The sequence below is a fragment of the Bacillus rossius genome, chromosome 2 (assembly GCF_032445375.1).
Source record: "Bacillus rossius redtenbacheri isolate Brsri chromosome 2, Brsri_v3, whole genome shotgun sequence".
Taxonomy (NCBI): Eukaryota; Metazoa; Arthropoda; class Insecta; order Phasmatodea; family Bacillidae; genus Bacillus; species Bacillus rossius.
In genome coordinates, this window is record NC_086331.1 from 34,900,900 (window position 1) to 34,923,521 (window position 22,622).

Consider the following 22,622-nt stretch of genomic DNA (forward strand, 5'->3'; position numbering starts at 1 on the left):
TTTTATTAGCTTCAACTTCGAAAAACTTCTCTCACAACTTGCAACACTAATCGCCAAAGTCAAATATATACGAATCAAGATGACTATATATGGAACCGAAATTCCGAGATTCAGTTTTTGAATGAACTGGAGGAGCTCCAGTGGTCCTTTACCACTTATATCTTCCTCTGATTCAGAACAGGCAACAACGACAAACTGCTGAAGATGTTTCCGCTCCATCTGAAACTCGTCCTTGTCCATGTCTTCTAATACATGGGAAAGATCACACTCGAACTTGATGTCCAAAAGTTTCGCTGGCATCAAAAATCCGAACTTGTCCGATATTTCTTGAATTTGCTGGAATCGAGTCGTCATTTCTTGAATGATCTTGTCGAATGATGCGATAATCTCTCGATGGATTTCCTGTTCGTGAGACAAAGCTGCATCTTCAGAAGATTCATCGCCATGCATGCGTTTTTTCCTGCGAATTCTTCTCGTTTTGAGTTCGATTCCGAGTTTTTCGCAGAGAGTCTTAGCAAAGTCAATTGCTTCTTCCACGAAACGGTCTCTATTTTCCACTAAGAGGGTTTTCAAAGCGCAGAGTTTCTGAGCACACTTATCCACACTTAGTCCTCGTTGCTGCAGGTAAATCTGTGCGTCATCTACTTCAGGTAGCACTGCAGCCCAAAAGCCAAGAAAAGTTAGGAAGTTAAATGACTGCATGGCTGTCAGGAGAAGACTGGCTCCCGATCTTGTTTCGGAAGTTTGAGATGAATCTGTTAATTGTTCCAGTACCTCAAGAACTACCTCAAACTTATTTTTAAGCATCTTGACAGCTACATGTCTAGCGCTCCAGCGCGTTTCAGTGACTCGTTTTACTGCTTGACCTGTGACGGCAACCAAAGCGTTCCATCGAACAGTTGATGCGGAAAAGAAGGCAAACAGCTTCTCCAGAGTTCCAAAAAACGTCGCGGAATCCACTGATTCAGTAGCAGTGTGTACCCCAGCCAAGTTTAGTGAGTGGTTTGTGCATGCAACAAATATAGCTTTCGGATTCAGTGCTTTAATCCGGGCTTGAACTCCATTGTGGATCCCTGACATTGTGGCAGCATTGTCATAAGCCTGTCCTCTCAGATTCTGTATGTCCAGTCCGTCTGATGTTATCTTCGCGATTATATCGTTGCTCAGATCTTCTGCATTTTTTTCCTTTTGGTTCGAAGAAGTCAATGAAAGATTCTACCACGGCGACTTTTTCTCCTTGGATATGTACATATCGCAGAACTTGGCTCATTTGGTCATTGTGGGAGATGTCTGGTGTACTGTCGAAGATTACGCAATAATATTTAGCTTCTTGAATACGACGGATGATGGTGGATCGAACTTGCTGTCCCAGTAAGTTTATAAATTCATTCTGGGTTTCTGGAGATAGATACGAAAGTGAGACTCTTGCTCCCAGCGTTATCTTTGTCAGGTGTTCCATTAGAAGAGGGTCGTATTTAGCTAGGAGGTGCACTAACTCCAGAAAGTTCCCGCTATTGCCACTATCATCTCCTCGAATGTCTTCTCGATGTCCTCTGAAGGCCAGATTATGTTTGGCTAACCTGTACAGTACATCCCTCCACTTCTTCTCCTCACTTTCGAAAACTTCTTGTTGTTTCTGATCGATGGTTGCTTTACAGTTCAGGCGAACTTCCAACTCCTTCCATTTCAAGAAGCTCTGTTCATGGCCCAGGCTATTTTCATGGTCTCCTATTCTTGGATTTAGCATCCACCATTTGTTGAATCCTTCTTCAGATGCGAAGTTAGAGCCGGAATTGCCAAACAGCTTGCAAGAAAAACAATACAAGGATTGCTTCAAAGGCGAGTACACCATCCATGTTTGGAGAACCTTTTCGCCGATAGATAATGGTTTGTAGAACCACTCTTTGGTTAGTTTTCGGGTACCGCCTTTCGTTGAAGTCCCTGAGCGAACAACATCGGCAAATTTGGAATCTATGTGCTGTACTGAGTCAGATCCGCGACGTACTAGAAGCGTTCTTACTTCGTCGGTCATAGGAGAAGGCCAGCAACCTACATCGTCGAGATTCACATCTTTGATTTCGGCAGGAGCAGAAGGCACGATTTCAATTATGTCTTCTTTGGCAACATTCACTTTTTCTGCAGGCTTATGACTAGGTGCTTGAGGTACTTTTGATGAGTCGACTTCGTCTTGACCCTGCTCTGTGGTGGGACCAGAACTACTTCCAACTGCGACGGCAGGTACGTCTTCTTCTTGTACCTGTAAAATTAGTTATGTATTCCCATGAATATTGGCCGGAGGACACGTTCGAATTTCAAATAAGTATTTTATCTATCACAAAACAAAAGTGGTTTTGGTGACGGCGCGGTTTGCCGGGCTTATAGGGAAATTTACAAACAAAATTGATTTTGTATGGCAGCTACCTTTTTTAGAGTTTCCCGGTAAAAACTGACTGAGTAAGCCATGTTATAGATGTTATTAAAAGATAAAATGACGAGAAATTTGAGAAAAATCGTTGGCGCCATTTTTGAGCTAAATGAAAAATTATTTTTCTTTGTATGACAGGTACCATAAATAATCAAGTTATCCAAAAACAAAAAAAAATATATTCCTAGACTACTTCTAGATTTACAAAACATCCCCTATTGAAGTTTTAAATTCAAGTAGCAGGACGAAATTCAGTCGTAAACTTAAAAAGATGTACAATCACTTCCGCTGCTGCAGGATGCCACCGAAGACGTTAATGTGGCTTTCGAACCAGAACTGGAACTAAAATATTTCAGTAATGCACCTTGAGACTTCTTCGCATCTGCTTCTTTCTTAGCCCTTTTTTTTTTGCGGAATTCCGCACCGCTTTCTTTGACTCTTTTCATTTTCAAAAACTAGTTCAAAGATTGGGTAAAGTTTTAAATGTTAAGTTTTAGAAGATTCAACAGTATTTAAAAGATCGAAAGACAATCAAAATGACTTTCGTTCCGTATCCGAAACTCTCGCGAAACAAACATACGAGTAAAGTGTGATTGCGTAACGGTACTTCACGATGCACTAAAACAAACAAAGATCAGTACTGTAGTTATCTTTAAAAGATTTGTGCATGACTTGATGTAAGTTTTTGGACATACGCCATTGCTAAGAACTTTTTCTGTTGAAGAAAAACTAATAAATAAAAATACACAAGAAAGACAAAAAACACACAAAATTAAGCAAACAATTGCTGTTGTCAACAAACAAAGAAAAAAAAACACACAAATGATGACAACACAAAAATATTTAAACCAAAATAATTCAGCACAACAGTTGAAACGAGACAAAAACACGACAAAACGAAAAGACAAAAAAAATACAAAAAAAAAATACAATAGTTTGGTAAAACTATTGTATTTTTTTTGTCTTTTCGTTTTTTCGTGTTTTTGTCTCGTTTCAACTGTTGTGCTGAATTATTTTGGTTTAAATAATTTTGTGTTGTCATCATTTGTGTGTTGTTTTTTTTTTGCTTTTTCTTTGTTTTTTGACAACAGCAATTGTTTGCTTAATTTTGTGTGTTTTTTGTCTTTCTTGTGTATTTTTATTTATTTTATTTATTAGTTTTTCTTCAACATAAAAAGTTCTTAGCAATGGCGTATGTCCAAAAACTTACATCAAGTCATCAGTACTGTAGCATGTGTGCTACAGCTGCTACCTTTGATAATGTTTATGTTGGCAGAAATGGTTAACGTATTTTATTAAACTTTCGGATGCCCTGGTAATACGAGTTATTTTGGATTTAAGTTTGTTATATGTTGTTTTAAAAAAGAAATTTGTAATTCTTGTTTAGTCTTATTATTTTTAAGTTTAAGATTTTAAGTTATTAAATCGGTCTGGAAAGTTCGAGGACACTACCGAATATGTTGGTAATCGCTGCGCTAGACGGCGCGCGAGCAGAACAGCTGATTGTGTGACGTCAGGTGAGACGGGCGAGCGGAGTCACCTGGTAGGCCCAGGCGGGCGCGCACGTGAAGTAAAATGCGGGTTGGCCATGGTGATGGTTCCACATCGAAGTAACTGTATACGAGTGTTCCTTTTTGAATATGAACGGGGTTCATTTATATAATTTAGAACTCTTTGGTACGATGAACGCGAGTGGTTGGTGAGGCGTGTGTGAATATCGCGAGGATTTTCCAAGGATGAATTATGTGCGCCGAAATAAACTCCAAGACGGTATGACGAAGGATTCGTCATATCCGTACAATTACCTGTAGCTACGGTAACGTATAATGGCAAGGGTTTGCCATTAAAAACACTCGTGAGCAAACGAGTGTATTTGGTGACCGGACATCACGACGTCAAAAAGCAAGTAAGTGCCAGCCGTGCCACTGCCCCGTTGACCCCTTTGACCCCTGGTGCGAAACTATAATTTGTGGATTTTTGGGATTTAAATTAACGGACTAATAAAACTGAAACTGGGATTTTACGTTCAGCGTGTTTCACCCAATCCCTGCCAGACCTAGAAGATAAAAGGCGTCGACCGTTAGAAAATTACTTAACTGAGAAGGGCTTGTAAACCCATAATTTGTAATTTGCTAAATTTTTGGTATATTTATTTGCATGTTAAGGTGTGTTAATTTTTTGCTAGATTTCGCCTATGTTAATTGGTATTTACAGCGGTGATACGCCCGGTGCGTATCTATATTTGTATTTGTATTTGTATTAATATGTTCTTATATATTTTTAATGCCTTTTTGGTAATTATATTTAATTTTCGGAGCTCCGAAGTATATGATCAAATTATAATTTTTTGGGGGAATCGTTAAAGTATTTTTTTAGTATTATTGTATAGCTATTTTTTATAAGCAGTAATAGGGTATGTATTTTATGATGGATGCGCCGATTTGTGATGAAACGATTTTATGATATATATATATATATATATATATATATTTATATATTAAATGTTGTCATATAAATTTTGCGTCTTTTTAACTTGCTGCCTCCTCTCACTGTTCGAACCTAATTAGTATTTTTTAAGCCTGCTATTAGTTTGGGTTTTAATATTTTTTTTGGGTTTACCTGCGCTCGCGGTACGGGGCAATATATGAGTTTTACTGTGTCCCGGTTTGCGGAAGTTGTTTGGTTTGCCCTGGGTTAAGGTCAAACCTTACAGTACAATGCGTAGTACTAAATTCAATGAGTGCGAAAGAGAGGCATCGACACGGGCCGACGCGTGAAACAAAAGATTTTGTATGAGTAATTAACATAATAAGGAGTGCGCGGCGTGATGCGATGTTGCCGTTCCTATGTAAACAAACAAACGTTATAAAGAGCTCTGTCAGTGATTTCGCAGTTTTTCTTTTAAATAAATATTAAAAAATAGTTGGTGCGCAAAATGTTAGATAAAAATGTAACATTATAGTGTGTCTGACACATGTAATGAATGAATCATAGATCAGATCTCAACCCGCTTCACCGGCGACCCGCCCCCGCGGGCTGCCGCCCGGGGCGGGCCGCCCCCTCCGCCCCACCCACGCTACGCCACTGACCACGGGCACACCTTTTCAACCTGGCACCGGGGTCAGGCTGTCTCCCTTGACATAACTTCCTAGATCCGTCCTTGAACTTACCATTTCAGACGAAAGAAAAGTTCCAAAACATATGTTTATGCCATCACGTGGAAGATTTTGTAACCATCAGCGAGAACGGCAGAAAATGCTGCTAGCTTGTTTGCATCTACGAACTCTAGTATAACATTTTAGAACTACAAAACACAAAGATGCTCTCTTGTGAGCAAAAGTGAAACCTTCGAACAGTTTTTTTACTAAAGCAAGAGTATGCGCTTATTTAGCATAACACAAAAAATATTAAAAAGGAATTTAATAGTATTTTATGACGAATGATTTAATTAATGAGAAATATCGGAAAAACCGCCGTTAGGCAAAACGCCATTAGGAAAAACCGGAGTTAGGCAAATCGGAGTTAGGCAAAACGCTGTTAGGCAAATCGCTGTTAGGCAGAATGCCGTTAGGCAAAACGCCGTCAGGCAAATCACCGTTAGGCAAATCGCCGTTGGCCAAATCGTAGTTAGGCAAAACGCCGTTAGGCAATTCGCCGTTAGGCAAATCGCCATTAGGCAAAACGCCGTTAGGCAAATCGCCATTAGGCAAAATGCCGTTAGGCAAATCGCCTTTAGGCAAATCGCCGTTAGGCAAATCGCCGTTAGGCAATTCGACGTTAGACAAAACGCCTTTAGGCGAAATGACTTTAGGAAAATCGCCGTAACGAATTCATGTTTAGGCAAACCACCTTTAGGCAAATCGCCTGTTACTCGTCTTGTCACATATTATTGGACTGAGTAATGTTATTTTTTAATATATCTGAAAAAAATATTACAAGTGCTGATTTAGTAGCAGAAATTCAAAATTTATTTGCAACTCTGGATAAAATGGCATGACTCATTAGTAAAAAATCCTTCATGCAGAGATCGATTTTTCACAAATAATCAGGAGCAATCGGAAAAAAAACCATCAGATGTCTAGCCAGGAATAATCAGGAGCACTCGGAAAAAAACTTCAATATATTGTCAGAAAAAATAAGGAGCACACAGAGAAAACTATCGTTATATTTCCTTAATATCAGAAAATTCACAGAAAAAAATTAAAAATAATAAAAATAAAATAATAATAAAAATTAAACAAATAAAAAATTGATAAAAAATTACATAAACTGGTTCTGTCAGCTTGTGAACTTCTCATTTGTAGAACAAGGATATAGTTCTAGCACAAGCCGGAATTTTTTGTAATTTTATCAATTTTTTATTTTTATTATAAATTTTTTACCATTTTTTTATTATGTAAAGCGTGTGATGGTTTTCTCCGTGTGCTCCTGATTATTATCGCGGTTTCTCCAAGTGCTTCTGGTTATTTCTGAGAATCCGATCTCTGCATGAAGGATTGTTTACCTAATGAGACATGCCATTTTATCCAGAGTTGCAATTAAATTGTGAATTTCTGCTACTAAATCAGCACTTGTAATATTTTTATCAAGTAGAATTAAAAAAAATTCATTACTTAGTCCGATAATATGTGATAAGACCGATGAGAAACACTATCACGAAGGACGAACTTCCTTGTCCTTGGTGTCTAGCGATGCCATCCTTCTTTTGCGATCGTTAGTGACCATCCCGCATCACACATAAAATAATAAATAAATTATGACTCAACACAACATGTGACGACATCTCATGCTAATAATCGGGACTACTTGTAACAAGTTCTTTTGTATGAGATAACTTAACTCTCGCTGATGAAATATTTAAAAAAATCTATTTAAGTAATGGATCTAATTTAAAACTCTCAGTTGGCATCTGGCATAAGTCTCAGTAACTAACATGAATCCTGATTCGGTGTCTGTCGCTGTATCGAAAGGACACAGGTGTAAGTTTTGCAGCAAATAATTTATCTTGAGAAAGAATGGAAGACAACACGAGAAGATTGACTGTGTTAAAAATCCACTACGCAATATGATAAGTTGTGTTCGATGTAGCAAGTCGTTTACGCGAAGAGAGAGATTAGAAAGACATTGCAGAACTTGTAACGCCAAGCCTGCGTACAAGATAGAGGACAACGATGGATCTACTAGTCTAAAAAAGAGTGGTCTGCATTACGACAATAATTTTCCTTGTCTTGGGAGAGAATATGTTCGTGGCTCTTCCGATCTCGGCAAAGAACTTAAATTAAAGGACGATGATTTATGGAAGAATGAAGACAATGGAAGAATCCTTAACGTGAAAAGTGAGAATACATTCAAGCCGAATTCAAGTAGATCTGTCCTACTTTGTAAAAATGGTGGACTCCTAAAAAGGAAGCATGAAGACGATGAAGAAACTTCAACATCATCGATATCGAATTCTTACGGTAATCAGGGTGAAGACGATGCCTTCTACGGTGGTGGCTACAGTGACTCTGAGGCTGTTGACAAAGGCATAGACTGTGATGAAGCACCTAAAGCTGACAAGATCGAAGATTGTGACCGTGTCCTGAGACGAAACGATGGAAACGTCGCGTTATCATTACTAATATTATAAATGCGAAAGTAACTCTGCTTGTTTGTTACATTTCCCGGCTGAACGGCTGAACGGATCGTAATTAAATTTGGCAAGGAGATAGATATTATCCCGGGGATGGACATAGGCTATCTTTTGTGTAAAAAAATAATCTTTAAAAGGGTTAAAAAAATATATCTTAATTTTATTTAATATGTGTCATAGATATACAAATTGTTAGTGTCATTCCTCTATGTCTGCCGAGCAATAGCTTTCAAGCCATTTAGCCCAGGAAATGAAAGGAAAAAATGTATAAATGTCGGGAAAAATTAGAGACAAGCTGAACTTTTGGCAGATGTTAGGACCCAAAAAGAGGTGTATTTTCCCAAAAGTCCCCACCCCTCCCCTCTGTGCTTCCCCCTCTACCCACCCTTAAACATCCGATTTTCAATCATTTGGATTACCCTTCATATCTCCGTTGTTATTTATCGCAGTCAAATGTTTTATATATCGTTTTATTCCTTATATTATTATCTACAATAAAGTTATGTATAGTTTTGTTCTAAGATTAGCAGTTAACTAGATATTAGCTGAGGAATGTCAATTTTTACAATTTTATGTTAAGTTTGTTAAGAATATTTAAGTTTAAAATTTTAATTTGGGACAATTTCACGAAACACTTAAGATAAAAAGTGTAGAATGATTCTTTAGCTTTATAACGGTATTAATTTTTAATATTTTGGATGAAGATAACATGAAGTAGAGGGCCGTAAGTAAACCAAGAACACACCTCTCGCAACCCGGACTTAAAAGCAATCTGCCGCACCCTATTCAAGCTCGCTTAGCTGGCCTTAAACGTTACTTGTAATTCTTCCTAAATATTCTAAATAAATTATATATATACAGTTTTAGTTCAGAATACAGAAACAAAGTTGGTTTAATTTTTATATTATTTTTGCCAGTTTTGGTTCGGGGGGGCTTCAACCCTAACCCACATAGGATCGTTCAATTATCCACCACCTATGGACTCGCCGTGTTCCGGATTGGCAACAACCGGCAGCTGTGAACTAAATTACATGACTGCTTATTCACAGTATGTGATAAAGAGCAATCAGTATCATCCACAGCATCACGGACCACCCACCCACCCACTTCAAGCTGTTGTGACATTTAGGGGAGACCGGGGCTGGTTGTAACAGGGGCAGGTTGTAACACGACAGTTAGTTCCACAACCAGTCACCAGAAAGTCTTCTCCATTTAGTCACGGGAGCGCCTGTAGTTGCTCTTAGTATGAATGGCAACATATCGCCGGTCAGACACGCTCGTTAGAAACAAGAAGAGAAAGACTGTTTTTCGACATGTTGAGTAAATATTTCCCGTTTAATATTCATAATTATTGTAATTTGTGTTTACATTGTTTAAAAACTCTCTTTGGAGTACATACATATTCTAAAAACTGGCTTTGCATATATGTTATTAGCATTTAAATTATATATATACTACTTTGTCAAAATGTATGAATTCTCTAGTAGTGTCATCTGGGGCAGGTTGTAACAACTCAAATAAGTTGTTACAACCAACCCCGTCGACTGTTACAACCTGCCCCGCCCTTAAGCTTTTGACAGTTAAAAAAAAACCTACTACACTTGTTGCCCTACACTCTACAGATACTATTTCGAGCAGGATTTATTACCTCTTGCTCGTTATCACCTTGACAGCTACACGTGTCGATTTTGCTTCCCACTGAAACTGAAATTTGGAGCGATGACATCAGCCGAACGATGACAGTTGGTTACCTTAACTGTGGCAGTGAATGCTGCAGGAAATTCTATTCCTCCCATGTTCATCTTTCCTAGAGTCAGGTATTACGATCACTTCATCACAGATGATCCAACAGGGTGTATAGGTGCTGCAAATAAGTCTGCATGGACAACCGAAGCCGAGTTTTTTTTTTATTTTTCTTAAGCATTTTGTCGCTTGTGTTCGTCCTAGCTTAGAGACACCAGTCCTCCTACATTTAGACAATCATCAGTCACACATATATCCCGTATGTCTAGATTTTGCAAAACAAAATGGCATAGTTATGTTATCGTTCCCACCTCATTGCACTCATCGGCTTCAGCCACTTGATAAAAGTGTCTTTTCACCACTCAAGAGACAGATAAACACAGCAATGGATGCATGGTTAAGGAACAACAAAACCCCAGAGGCAACAGTTAAGCCGATGACAATCTATGATATTCCATCGATCTTAAAAATAGCTTTCCCGCTAGCTACAACTCCGATAAACATCCAACAAGGATTTGAGAAATGTGGAATTTTTCCTTACAACAGAGACATATTTAATTATACAGATTTTGCCCCTTCGTTTGTGACGGACAGACCAAATCCAGACGTAGCACCAAGTTGTTCACATGATATGGCAAGGTAATCTCCAGATTATCAAACTCAAGCATGTCCTCATAATTCACTCGAGCCAGAATTGTTTTCCCCGGAAGCAGTCCAGCCACTTCCAAAATCCGCACCGAGGAAAACAAATGGTGGCAGAAAAACAAGGAAAAGTGCCATTTTGACAGACACTCCGGAAAAGAATGCGCTGGAGGAAGAATATGAGAAACGAAGAAATCGGGTCTTCCTGAAAGGAAATAAGAAATTACCACAAATGTGCAGACGTGTTAAAGCTAAGCCAAAACTTCCTCCAAAACAACGAAATTCATTACAAAGTGACAGCAGCTCATCAGAGGACGACAGTGAATGTTTTTGTTTAATGTGTTTAGAACCATTTTCTTCAAGCAAGACTGGTGAGGAGTGGGTTCGTTGTTTGGACTGCCAATTGTGGTCACACTTTTCTTGTGCGAAAAAATCGAAAAAGTATGTTTGTCACAACTGTCAATCAGATGGAATATTCGAGTAAGCATGAGGTACCTACTATGCATTCGTAAGACTTTTTCGTTCTGCCAAATATGTGAAAACAAGTATATGTTTAATATTTCCTGTATGGTTCGCAATAAATTGTAAATAATTCCGGGATTTCAATTTTTAAACACTTTTAAATACTGTTACAACCAACCCCAGGGACTGTTACAACCAGCCCCAGAGCGGGGCTGGTTGTAACACTTTTCTCTTAAGCGGTTTTCCCCTTGTGCAGCAAAAAATAGCAGAAGGATTGTTTCCAAAATACCTGAGATGGAAGAAGAGGGGCCCTTTCATAATTTGCCCAGTAAATATTTTTCTTAGGTATTATACATTAACACAAAAAAAATTAAATACAAAAACTGTTACAACCTGCACTGGTCTCCCCTACTGAATTATTCACTTCTTTATGTGCATTTTTCACTTCCAAACTTTGCTATTATTTAGACATCATGCTATTTAATTTGTATAGAAAATTTCTACTTACAACAAAAGTACTTCAATGTATTTTACAAACAGATCTATTCATAACGTTTTCGACTCAACGCCTACATACATAATTATACATCATCAATTGCATCTTCATCTTCATCTATGGCTGTTGCATTGTACTACGAAAGACCATTGCAGTGTTCACACATAGCTGAGCAATGTAAACCTGTCTTTCGACATCCACAATAGTTCCCACATGCAGATTTACATGAACATGACACTATGTGCAACAGATCGTTTGGTGCAAAAGGTTTAGATGTTGTAATTGGCTTACGTACGTTTCTCTTGCCTCCAGCTTCTCTTACACACTTATCCAAATTAATAAATGGAAGAACCATGACATATGTTGAGTCACTTTTCCCCTTATGCTGTTAATGAGGTTCATGAAACCATTCCATCCTGGTTGGACATTCATTCCAGAAAGCCAAATAGAGTTTAGAGGAAACATGGTTGCTACTGTGAAGTCTGAATTTTTCAGCTCAGCTTTTAATTCGTTGTAGTCTTTCACAGTAATGCTACTAAGTCCGTTGTGGGCTTTTTTCTTTGGGTAAGATCGTATCCTAATGCATTCTGGATTAAATGTTCCAGAAGATTTCCTTGCAACCTTTACTTGAGTTTCAACACTAGAATCTGGGGTAATAGTTTGGACCCCGCCCATTACATGAAACGTGTTCACGCCATCCAGTGTTCGAACATTGACATCAGCATTATCAAAATCATGCTGTATGAAAGCATCTTCATTGACATTTAGTGATCCTGAATTTATGAGAGTATTAATGTACACGGAAGCTTCGTAATTGGAAGCACAAATACCCATAGAATATAGCATGTTGATAAGATGCTTTGATCCATATAAACGATGTAGTTTCAGAGCTAAGCCAATGTGAAGTGGTAGCAAAAATGATCTGGGTCTTACAGCTGATATAATAGCATGGTTTATGACTAAACATTTTCTGTCTACCATTTCAAACTCTGAAACATTTTTCTTTTTCGTAACTCTTTGTGTGAAAGCTGCTAATGTATTTGGTATTAAATGTTCTCTTCCACATGTAATGTCATTGGTACCTGTATATGTTTCATGATCATATGCCTTCTTTTGAATATCTTCTTTAATGATGTCAGCTGCAGCCCATACAATCCTAAGTTTTTCCGTTTCTAGGTTCCTATCTCTTTCTTTGTACCAGGTCTCAATAATTTTATGGACATTATCAGACAAACACACAATGTTCTTTCTACCTGAAACATTAGATACCATAATGCGTTCTTTAAAGTGTTCCAGAAGAAGATTTTTCAGGTGTTTGTCGGAATATGTATCTTTTTTCCCCTGAAATGCATGCCATTATATCTTGCAACTCTTGAATTGAATATTGGCATTCATCGCTTTGTTCAATGTAACTGCACAACATTAAAAAAGATACTTTATCCGTCATCGGTCTGCCTACAAATCCTTCACTTGGGTTTGTCTTTGAAAAAGTGTCATGACAGTTTTTATGGTATCGTGCTTTTGGGGCTACAAGGTCACTTACATTTAAAATGCGAGCTTTCACTTGATCTCCCCATTCATCGCTCCGATCTTCACATCTCTGCAACAAACTATCTTTAATTTCTAATGTTGTACCATACGAACTTTTTTTCCTACGATACAAAGCAATCTTAGAATCGACAATTGCCTCTTCCCCACAAAAAAATGCAATCTTTTTGTAGTCAAAATTATTTCCTACACTTCGCAAAACAGGCGATAATGTTGAAGGAATACATACAGCAGGACTTAGTGATGATGTAGTTGCAGCTTTAATACGTGATGGTCTCGTATAGTTTTGTCTACACGATTTGTGTACTCGAACACTTGATTTTCCTTTCAAGTTCTTGTGGAGCCCATCCTTTCGTAAAATGCTTGCTTCTGTTATTGTTTTCAACCCTTTTGTAACAACAACAGTATCTCCTTCCGTATCTTTACCGCATAGAATACAAAGTAAACTTAAATGTTCCATTTCAATTTTGGTTAGTATGAATTCTTGTTATAACATGGTAGGTAGTGCCGTCGTCCGGGGTCTCGGGCTCGAGTCCCGGTGTGGCTCCTAGTGGGAAAAGGCGGTTCTTGATCTGTGTTGTCCGGGTGGGCGCCAGACTAGCTCGTTTATAGTCGTGAATTTGGGGTCGTGGATGTATGTGCCCCTGCGTGGCCCACTAGGGCCGGCGGCGGTGTTGCGTGAGATGATTTTAAATAAGAGACGTGGAGTTGAGGTGGTGGTGTCGTACCTTTTATTCAGAGGAGCGAGTCGTACACAATACAACACTCTACAGAGGTCCCCGGGGGGTTTTTACTTGTTATTCCGTGGCGCCGTATTGTTTGTGTTCCGCGTTACGTGGCCTCGGATGCTGTTATGTCTCAGACGTCTCACTGGGTACGCAGGTAACGTAATTTCGTAACACAAAGGCGGGACACAAAATACACTGAATTAAGGGGGTGCGCACAAGTTACGTGGCACTCGTTACTTGGGTAACGTAAGTTAGCAATACAAAACACGGGATACAAAAATACACTGGATTAAGGGGGCGCGCACAAGTTACATGGCACTCGTTACTCTGGTAACGTAAGTTGGCCGTACAAAATACGGGATACAAAAATACACTGAATTAAGGGGGCGGGCGATTGGAGACGGCCAATCCCGTATGCAAATGTCTCGGCGCGGGTGTTGTGCCCACTGTGGTGAAACACGCACCGCAATTAAGTTTGTCCAAGTTCCCTTGCGGGTTTGTGGTCAGCGCCGTGCGCGTGACCTTAAATAAAGTTCTGTACGTTGCGGGAGACGGCCCGTGCCGTATGCTGAAGAGCAGCCCCGTTTACCAAGTGTGGTGCGGGGTGTCCTTAAGTTGATGCGGCCGGATTAGGTCCTGGACCGAAAAAAGGGACCGGGTACTCACGGAGAGGTTAAGTAATAAAAGGGGTTTGGTTAATTAGTGACTATATTTACCGGACGTTACTTTCAATGTAGACAAAGGATGTTGCCTCTCCGTGGGACGTAGGTCCGCCCCGGTCCATGAGCTGCGCTGAACTGCCGAACTGGCATGGCGTCCGAGGGAGGCTCGGCCTCTCTCGCGCCAGGCGTGACCTTATTACGCTAGACTCCAAACGGGTGTGTCTGGAAGAGATTTTATTGTCGCTAAAATCCTAATTTAATGTTTCAGGAGGGATGGGTACGGTTCTTCTCTTGTCTACTCAGGTTTCCGCGGCTTTGTCTTTAATTGCTGTTCGGGTCGCCTGACTTGGGTGGGCCATGGCCAGGGGTGTGTTCCGTTAGCGGGAGCGTATACTGGCGGGTGCAGGTCGGGCTCTGGGGTGGTCGTCGGCCAGACGACGTCAAACGCCCCCCCCCCCCCCCCTGTGAAGCCCGACCTTGCGCCGCTTATGGTCCCGCTAACATGGGGCCACCCCTAGCTCCGGCCGCTCCATCCCGGCGTGGTTCGCGGCTCAGCAGCTGGTTGGCTCCGCGTACTGGACCTGGTGAACGTGGCCGACTGGGCCAACGTGCGCGCCGCCCCGGTTGCCGTCGTGGCAGGCGTGCCGGGGGCGGCGTCGTGGCGCCTGGGCGGGGTCAGCGGCTGATAGGGTCAGCGCACTGGACCTGGTGATCGTGGCCGACTGGGCCAACGTGCGCGCCGCCCCAGTTGCCGTCGTGGCAGGCGTGCCGGGGGCGGCATCGTGGCGCCTGGGCGGGGTCAGCGGCTGATAGGGTCAGCGCACTGGACCTGGTGATCGTGGCCGACTGGGCCAGCGTGCGCGCCGCCCCGGTTGCCGTCGTGGCAGGCGTGACGGGGGCGGCGTCGCGGCACCTGTGCGGGGTCAGCGGCTGATAGGGTCAGCGCACTGGACCTGGTGAACGTGGCCGACTGGGCCAACGTGCGCGCCACCCCGGTTGCCGTCGTGGCAGGCGTGCCGGGGGCGGCGTCGCGGCGCCTGGGCGGGGTCAGCGGCTGATAGGGTCAGCGCACTGGACCTGGTGATCGTGGCCGACTGGGCCAACGTGCGTGCCGCCCCGGTTGCCGTCGTCGCAGGCGTGCCGGGGGCGGCGTCGTGGCGCCTGTGGGGGGTCAGCGGCTTATAGGGTCAGCGCACTGGACCTGGTGAACGTGGCCGACTGGGCCAACGTGCGCGCCGCCCCGGTTGCCGTCGTGGCAGGCGTGCCGGGGGCGGCGTCGTGGCGGCTGTGCGGGGTCGTGGCGGCTGTGCGGGGTCAGCGGCTGATAGGGTCAGCGCACTAGACCTGGTGAACGTGGCCGACTGGGCCAACGTGCGCGCCGCCCCGGTTGCTGTCGTGGCAGGCGTGCCGGGGGCGGCGTCGTGGCGCCTGGGCGGGGTCCGCGGCTGATAGGGTCAGCGCACTGGACCTGGTGAACGTGGCCGACTGGGCCAACGTGCGCGCCGCCCCGGTTGCCGTCGTGGCAGGCGTGCCGGGGGCGGCGTCGTGGCGCCTCCTGGCTCCGGCAACAGCTCCACCCGGGTGGTGCTCGCGGTGGCCGCAGTTGGTAGGGCCCGAGCACCTGTCCCGGGTCGTCCCTCGCCGAACATCCGGGGGTCGACTCGTCGAGGTGGCCTTGCCGCTGACGGGCTCTGCGCCCTGTTCCCAGGTCGTAGTCGGCCAGGCGAACTGGAGGTCTGTGGGCCCGTCGGGGTCGTTCCGCGGGTTCGCTGGCGGGTTCGCTTGTCCCCAGTCGATGTCCCGGTCCGCGGAGGTCCTCCTTCGGCGGCGGTTGACAGTTCGTGGACTGGTACGGGGTCCGTTCCCGTTCGGGTATGGCGGCTGATGCTGAGGCGGCGATCTCCGGGTCGGTCTCTCCGGGTTGCGTGACGATCGGCGTTGGCCCGTCGTCGTTGCGCGCATAGGATTGACCTATGCTGTGCGACAGCACGGCGATCTCCACGGCCTCTTCTTCATCGCCCCGTGGGTAGTACTGCGGTGGGGGGCTCTCGTACACCCCGCTCCCCTCCCAGGGTACCACTGCCGTCTCCGGTGCGTCCTCGTGGATCTCTTCTGGCTCGCCTGGCACGTCGTGGGCGGGGTCGCCCCCGGTGTCCCCCGTGGCCGTGCTAAGTGCGTAATCGTCGAGGTACGTGGGGGGGCGCCGCCACCGCCATGGTTGTGGCCTCGCCTCGTCATCTGACGCGGCCTCCGCGGGTGATGTCCCGGGCGTGTCCGCGGGTTCGTCGCGGGGCCTGTTGGACGTGGTGTTCGTGAACACCAGGGTGCGGTATGGGCGCGGTTCGGGTCGGCTCCTAGCGGGAGTCGCTTCTGGCGAGTCGTCCTCTTCCTGGACGGCGTCGCTCTCCGGCGTACGGCGTCCGTTTTCGTCCGGAATGGGGGGTCCTACGTCTCCGTCTGGGTTCCTCTCCCCAGGTAGGGCGGTGAGCCGGATGTCGTCCCTGTGCACCTTCTTCAGGCGCCGTCCCTCCGTGCGGACTAAGTACGTCGTCCTGCCTAGTCGTCGCCGTACCGTGTATGGCCCGCCCCAGCGCGGGGCCAGTCCCGCGCAATAGTTGCGGGGTGCGGCTGAAAGTGGGTGTAGTCGCGCGAACACCTGATCGCCGACCTGCACGGCGGGTGGAGGATGATCTGTGGTTGGGGTGATCCGGTTGGCGTACCTCTCCTGTCTACGTCTTGCCTCGTCGTGCAGAGTCACCCGTCGTTGGTCACGTTCCTCCGTCGTCTCATCGGGGTGTGGAGTGCCGTGTGTGGCCCATTCTCCCGGTAAGGGCAGGTTGTGGCCCTGTATCATTTCGGCCGGTGTGCGGCCGGTTGCGGCGTTGGTGCGGCGTCGTACACAGAAGAGGGCGTCAGCCACGTGCAGGTCCCACTGCGTGTGGTCCGCCCCCAGCCGGATCCGGTGCTGTGCCTTCAGTTCCTGGTTCCGGCGCTCTGTCGGGTTCGCTCTCGGGTGGTAGGCGGGCGTCGTGTGGTGCTCGATCTGGTGTTCGTCGCACCAGCCCTTCCAATGTCGCCCCAGGAACTGACTGGCGTTGTCCGTCAACACCGACTGGGGGTATCCCCAACGTGACAGGAATTCCCTGGTCAGCAGGCTGATGATGGTAGGTGTGCGCACGTTCCCGCATGGATACGCCTCCGTCCACCGTGGAAGAGGTCCGTCACGACGAGGAGGAAGCGTTTGCCGCGCGGCGTGCGGGGGTAGGGGCCCATTACGTCTAAGGCTATCGTTTGGAAGGCGGTGGTGGGTTCCCTGGGTCGTTGTTGCTCCTCGCCGTCACGCCGCCTCGCTTTCCTCGCCTGACAGACTTCGCATTCGCGCACGTACGTACGTACGTCGTACGTGACGCGGGGCCAGTGGTAGTGCCGGGTGACTTCTCGTCGTGTCTGATCGGTCATCGGGTGTCCAGCGAGGTCGTGGTCGTGGAAGAACCGAAGGACCGCTTCTCGGGCTTCCGTCGGGACGTAGGTCCTCCAGTCTTCCTGGTGTCCGGGTGTGTGAGTCTGAATCAGGCCGTCTTGCACGCACCACGCCTCATGTCCGGCGGTCGCTTGCTGGCGGCGTCTTGCCGCGTCTATTGACGTTTCCTGTGCTCGACGTACCCGGTCCTGGACGTCGGCCACGGTGTTGGGTGGGTCTTCTTCCCCGTCCACGCCGGCCGTGATGCGCGCGCATGCCGAGTCGTGCGATGCGTGTCCGTGTGGTGTGTCCGGGGGTAGAATCTCCTCCCAGTCGTCCTCGTCCGTCAGCTCTGTTCGGTCGTCGGGTTCCCGCGACAGTAATTCGGGGAGCTGGTTCTCCGTGCCGGGAACGTGCTCGACGTCGAAGTCGAACGACTGGAGGAATAGCGCCCATCGTATGAGTTTGCCTTTCCGCCCCTGCATCGTACGCAGCCAGGTGAGGCAGCTGTTGTCCGTCCTCAGTGTGAAGCACTTCCCCTCCAGGTGGGGCCGGTACTTTTTCATGGCCCAGACTATGGCTAGGCACTCTTGCTCGTTGCTGTGATACCGGCGTTCGGCCGGTCCGAGCTTTGCGCTAGCGTAGTCGATGACCTCGAGGACCCCGTTCGGGTCCGTGTGGAAAAGCACCGCGCCCACACCGAGTGCGCTGGCGTCGGTCTGGAGGTAGAGGCGGCGTCCGGGGTCTACTCGTGTGAGGGTGTGACAGCGAGTGAAGGCGGCTTTTATTTCTTCAAAGGCGCGTTGCGCGGGTTCGCCCCAATGGTACCGTGCCCGTGGTGACAGGAGGTCGGTCAGTGGTGCGATGGTACGGGAGAACTCGGGAACGTAGCCCCGTAGCCAGTTAATGAGGCCGATGAAGCGTTGCAGCTGTTTTCTGGTCCGTGGGGCTTCCGCTTCAGCGATCTTTTCTAAGTGGCCAGGTTGGGGGCGGTTACCCTCCGCATTCACCAGGTGCCCGAGGAATTCGACATCTTGTGTCCCTATGTGGCATTTATGATGTGCTGCGGTCAGCTGGTGTGTGGCTAAGCGTTCCAAGACAAGCGCCAAGTGTCTGACATGGTCCTCCCACGTCTCCGAGAACACTATAACTTCGTCCAGGTATGCGAGTGCGAATTGGCCGACGTACCCCTCCAGAACCCTGGTCATCATACTCTGGAAGGTTGCTGGCGCGCACTTCAGCCCGAACGGCATTGCCCTGAACTGGAACGTTCGCCCGTCTGGGATCGTGAAAGCGGTCTTCACCCTATCCTCCAGCCGTATCGGCACCTGCCAGTAGCCCGCCTTCAAGTCGAGGGTGCTAAAGACCCTGGCTCATCCTAGCCCGGCTACCGTGGCATCGACGCTAATCTGTGGTGGGGGGAGCCGATGGTGATCTTATTCAGAGGGCGAAAATCTACGCAAAAACGCAGGGAGCCGTCCTTCTTCGGTGCCAACACTATGCAGGCGTTGTAGTGGCTATTTGAGGGTTCGATGACCCCGTCCCTTAGCATCTCCGACACTTGCTCTCTAATGGCGCGCTGTTCGCGGAAGCCATAGTGTCTCGGGGATTCGTAGACGGGATCGTTGTGAGTGGTCGGGATGTGGTGTTCCGTTACTGTGGTGCATTTGAGAGGGTCGGCTATAGCGAACACGTCCTGCCTCTCCGCTAGTACTCGGTTCACAGCTGCGTGGTACCCCGGGGGGATGTTGTGCCGCAGCTGGTCTAGGGTTACACACTCCGCGGGGGCCTTGGGGGCATAACCCAATGCGTACACAGTGATGCGCTCTTGGGTACCGATGTAAACCCAGTTGGGCTTCATTTCGATTACCGCGCTCTGCTCTGCTAGCCACGGTTGCCCTAGCACGAGTTCCTCGTGTAGGTCCTTGACGACCAGGGCATTTACGGTGGTCGACAGGTCCCGAAGGCTTACCTGTAGTTCTGCCTGGCCCACCGTCACCGCTGGTTGGGTGCTGGTTGCCAATCATAGCTCCATCCGGTGTGGTCGCAGCATGCCGGGCGGTACGAGGTGTGGTGCCACGAATACGTGGCTCGCGCCCGTATCCACCAGGGCAGCTGCCGAACGTCCGTTGACTTCGACAGGAATGCGGATTAGGCTATCCCGGTGACGGGACAATTGGTTGAGGACCGGTGGTGGGTCTCCCCCGTCACGCGTGTCTCGTCTCGTGGTCGTCGGAGGCGCGGATCCTAGTGTCCCGCCCCCGGGGTTCCGTTTCCCAAAGCGTTCGCCGGCCCCGGTTGTTGGCGGTGTTGTAGGGGGCAGCTGGCGTGCCAGTGGCGTGTCCCAGTGGGGCATCCGCGCCGACACAGTGGCAGTTGGTCATCCCCTCGTCCTGTCGCATTGTCGCGTCGCTCCGGCACGGCCGGCGTGTGGGACGGCGAGGCGTCTTCGATGGCGCGTCGCCGTATGTGTGGTGGGTCTCTGAATGCCTCCGGCGTGTTTGCGATGGGTAGACCGTGACTAGGCATCGGGTTGCTGCGCCCTCGGTCGCCACTCGGTGGGTTGCGGTGCCAAAGGCCCTGTAGGTTGTGTTCGGTGTCCATGGCCTGTCGAACATAACTTTCCACGGAGTCGTGTTTAGTGCACCGGAGGAAGGGCTGTAACTCGTTCCGTAGCAGCGACGTCACTGTCGTCAGTGTGGCAGTTGGTCTTATGTGTGGTGACACACGCCTGAATAATTGCATTTTTTGCGCCACAAACTGTTCAACGGGCTCGTTGTCGCGTTGGTGTTCGCCGTAGAACCTGGACGTGCATTGCACCAGCGCCTGATCGGTGTCAAAGCGGTTCATGAGGGTCGCCGCGAACTCTTCCCATGGCATGCCGAACTGTCCCCATAACTCCCACCATCGGCGGGCTGCGCCTTTCAGCTGTTCGCTGGTGCGCCCTGACCACTCGTCGGTTGGCGTCCCGGACCTGGTTAGTCGCGCCTCACAGTGCCGCAGAAACGTGCTCGGGTCTTCGTGTACAGCCCCGCTGAACTCGGGGAGGACCAATTTACCCGGGTTCCATATTGGGTGGGGGAACGCCCCTCCACTTGGGTAGGTAGGTGGTGTCGGTCCTCGGGTCTGGGTCTGATCTTGTGCAGCTTGCGCGCACGTATGGCGCGTGGTTGTCTTTGTATCGACGAGCGTGGTGCTGATTGCGGGTTCCGTTTTAGTGGGTGTTAAGGTGGTGTCGGTGTGTGGCCACTGACATGGGGGATGCCCGTAGGCCACTTCCGGTTTTGGTTTGTGTTGCAGTTTCGCCCACGTGTAGTGTTGGGTCTTGTCGGCCAGCTGGCCGTCGTCACGATGCGCGTGGCATTGGCATGTACGGTACCATGGTAATGCACCAGTCAACAGGTCCATTTTCCTAGGAAAATGGCATTGTGCGCACACGTCACTAGCTGGTTGTGGTTGCATGGTGTTGTCGTGCGTGTCTTTCCGCGTTAAGGTCTGCAGTTCCCCTGTGCTAAAATGTTCGGTTTTCTGCCCCACGCCGAGGGCGCCAAATGCCGTCACCCGCGGTCTTGGCTTCGAGACCTGGGCGGGGCCTAGTGGGAAGTGGTGGTGTGTGGGTATGTTCCGGTGGGCGCCAGGCTAGCACAGTCGCTAACCAATGGTTTTGGGCGTGGATACTTTCTGCCCCGGCGTGGCCCACTAGGCCTTCGGCTGTGATTGAATTTAAGAGGGGGTTTTTCGTAGAGCTAGTTATCCAGTACTGACATGTCCCAGCCAGAGACCGTAGGTGATGGAGGGTTTCGAGGTGGGGTTGAAAACCCCTGAGGTGTAGCGGGTTCAGGCGCTACCGTAGAGTTCCTTCTTGTCCGGCTGGTGATTGCCCTGCCTGGAATGTCGTCTGCCTGCCCTCTTGCTGGGCATGAGCGAAGATAATGGAGAGGGGGGGGGGGGGGAACAGGAGCCTAGAGCGAAATCCCCGAAGGGACGTTCCAAGGGGGGGAGGGAGTCTACAGCGTAATCCCGAAGGCCGCTCCAGGGGAGGAGGGATGCTAGAGCGTAATCCAGAGCGTAATCCCGAAGGCCGCTTCAGAGGAAGAGGAGGGAGAGAGAGAGAGAGAGAAGGGAGAGGAGAGGAGAGCAGTAAAAAAAAACACCAATCCAATATTACTGCTGTATTTCCCCAGATTTCTCTGAGGTAAGGATCCCCGCCAAGTCAACATTGCTGGAGTAATATATCCCCCAGCCTGGTACAATGGTCAGTGAAATACAGTGGCAAAATACAGTTACCCATAAGATCTCGGCACACTTCCCTAATTTAACAAATACTTTACAACATTACTATATTACACATGAATGCTAATTGGTGCCACAGTTTAATAGAGGCCAAGACACATCATTGTTTAGTCTGTATGTGTATAAATTATAGTTGCCATCTATGGGCGCTGGCTGAACTAACATTCCATAGAAGCACCAGGTCGGAGACATGTACAATGTCTTTCAGACAAGGGTCTGTTCCAGAAAGAGGTGGGTTTACTGGCGGGCGGTCGCAAGTCGGGCTTGAATCGGCCTCCGGCCGGACGACGTCAACCCATAATTCTTTTAAATTTCACGTGTATGTTTTCAATGCCATTCGAGAAGTACAATTTTTTTTTGTCAAGTTGGTCATTATTTATACTTTCTGTTTCATTTTGGAAACATACATGTTTTTTTTTAGGTAGGTATTATTGTTGTCAGTATTTCACACAAAAAAACGACACGCCATGATGCTGTTAACCATATCCTTTTATTCACAAAATAACAGTCATTTCTTCCACACTCCTTTTC